Source organism: Chrysochloris asiatica, unplaced genomic scaffold (genome assembly GCF_000296735.1).
Source record: "Chrysochloris asiatica unplaced genomic scaffold, ChrAsi1.0 scaffold00054, whole genome shotgun sequence".
NCBI lineage: Eukaryota > Metazoa > Chordata > Mammalia > Afrosoricida > Chrysochloridae > Chrysochloris > Chrysochloris asiatica.
Genome location: NW_006408572.1, coordinates 13,386,616 through 13,388,784, shown reverse-complemented (window position 1 = coordinate 13,388,784; position 2,169 = coordinate 13,386,616). Strand labels below are relative to the sequence as shown.

The 2,169-nt window shown below is 41.7% G+C and overlaps 1 pseudogene; it reads left to right on the top strand.

Moving 5' to 3' along the window:
* The first annotated feature begins 1,020 nt into the window (after positions 1-1,020).
* Positions 1,021-1,667, top strand: LOC102830843 (annotated as a pseudogene).
* The last annotated feature ends 502 nt before the right edge of the window (positions 1,668-2,169 follow it).

The window sequence follows — 2,169 nt, the reverse complement described above, 5'->3', positions numbered from 1 at the left end:
ATCCCTCTGGGGTCTTCCTCTGTTTCTCTGACCCTCCACCTTACCAAACATGATATCCTTCTCTAGGGAATGTTCCCTCCTGACAATATGTCCAAAGTGTGAGAGACAAAGTTTGGTCATCCTGGCCTCCAAGGAGCACTCTGGCTGCACTTCTTCCAGAACGTATCAATTGGTTCTTTTGGCAGCCCATGGCGCTTTCAATATTTTCCTCCAACACTGTAACTCAAAAGCATCAATTCTTCTTTGGTGAAGTAACCATTAGAAGACCTGATTTTGGTCCCAGCTTTATCATTGGCTGTGTGATCTTGGGAAATCACTGCACATCAGTGACTCATCATTCAAACGGGAGTGCCCTTTAAGGTTCTATCTGCTTATAAGAAAAAGGACTGTATTCTGCTAAACATTCTCATTTTAAGGTAAAAACTTAATTCTTTTTTTTTTTTTCTTTCTTTCTTTCTTCAATCAAAATGAGTGGTCAAAATGGTTCATTTTAAAATGCCAAAGCCAGTCACATTATTATTTATAAAGCGGTGAATAAAATACAACTTAAGAATTTCTAACCCACACCTACCCATGTTCTACCTCAACCACCTGGATCAGCCACACCAATCTACCCTGTAAGACCCTGAGATAAATCAAAAAATGAAAACAAAACCCTCCTAACATTGCCAAACCTTGTTAAATGATCACTTTATAAAAGAAGAAAGTCTTTATGAGGAACTGGTGGAAAATTGAGGATTTTTGTGGTGGCTGGAGGCGGGGAACCAAGATGGGATGCTGAAACGGAGATGATGGTGTTGGTGGAGAGACAGGGTTCGTACCAGCAGGAGCTGACAACACTCGTAATCAACATTTCCAGCCTCTAACAGGTTGTACCGAAAATGAGGTAGCGGTGGCTTCTCAGAAGCAAGCATCCCAGATTAGTAATCGTGAGAACTTTCTCACAAACTGAGGCCTTGCAAAAAAGAATGTAAGTAATCTGTCATGATCAGTTCCCCTAAATCGATTCTATGCCTCGCAATGCCGTTTCCTGTTTCCTCCAAAGCCTTGCACTGTGGACAAGCCCCAGACATCCTGTCCTCCTTTCATAGGTGTTGGGCCTTGTCCCAGCAATCCATTTTCATGTCTCAAGATAGTAAGAAATAACAGCTCCAGATTCCTTGTTAGAAGGAAATAAAAATTGGCATTAAAGATTGGGTACTGGGTCTAACTGCTTTGGGGATATTTACCTGGTGACCAACATCACCAGCGTCACGAAAGTGGCAGTAAAAGCTAGAATCTCAGAAGACCAAGGACCCCCAGTTGTTACATGACAGTGTACGGTCTAAGATTCTTCAAAGTGGAGTTGGTGTCCCCCACATCTTGCGGCACAGTCAAGAAAGACTAAATAGTGTTACTCATGGATCTTCTAGGGCCTAGCCTCGGAGACCTCTTCAATTTCTGTTCAAGAAGTTCTCAGTACTTAGGTCAGCTGACTGGATGATCAGTAGACTTGAATATATGCATACAAATAATTTTATACACGGAGACATTAAACCAGATAACTTCCTAATAGATACTGGGCATCACTGTAATAAATTACTCCATATTGATTTTGGTTCCGAGATAACAGGGCAAGGCAACACATACCACACAGAGAAGACAACAATCTCATTAGCGCTGCCTGATTTGTATCAGCGCACATTTTGACATTGAGGAGAGTCTAGAGGTGACATGGAATCATTTGGATAGTTTGGGTGAATTTTAATTGAACCAGTCTGCCACCTCAAGGACTAAAGACTACAACAAAGAAAAACATGAAAAGATGAGTGCAAAGAAAATGTCCGCTCTTGTCGGAGTTTTACGTGCAAGGTTTCCTGCAGAATGAGCCAGGTACTTAGTGTGTACTGTGGGCTATTTGATGAGGCTCTGGATTACATGTGTCTGAGACAAGTCTTCCACGTTCTTTTCAAGACCCTGAACCACCATCAGACTACACAATCGATTGAACAGTGTTAGAGCAGAGAAAGGCACAGCAGACAGCCTCCTCCAGTGAGCAGGATCAGCAGACCCAGACACCCCTTTCTTTTTTTTTTTCTTTCCATGTTTTATTATGAATTATATGATATTTTACATGGGAGAACTTTAGTTTTACATTCATTCCACCGTACATCGTTTCATTGCCATGGT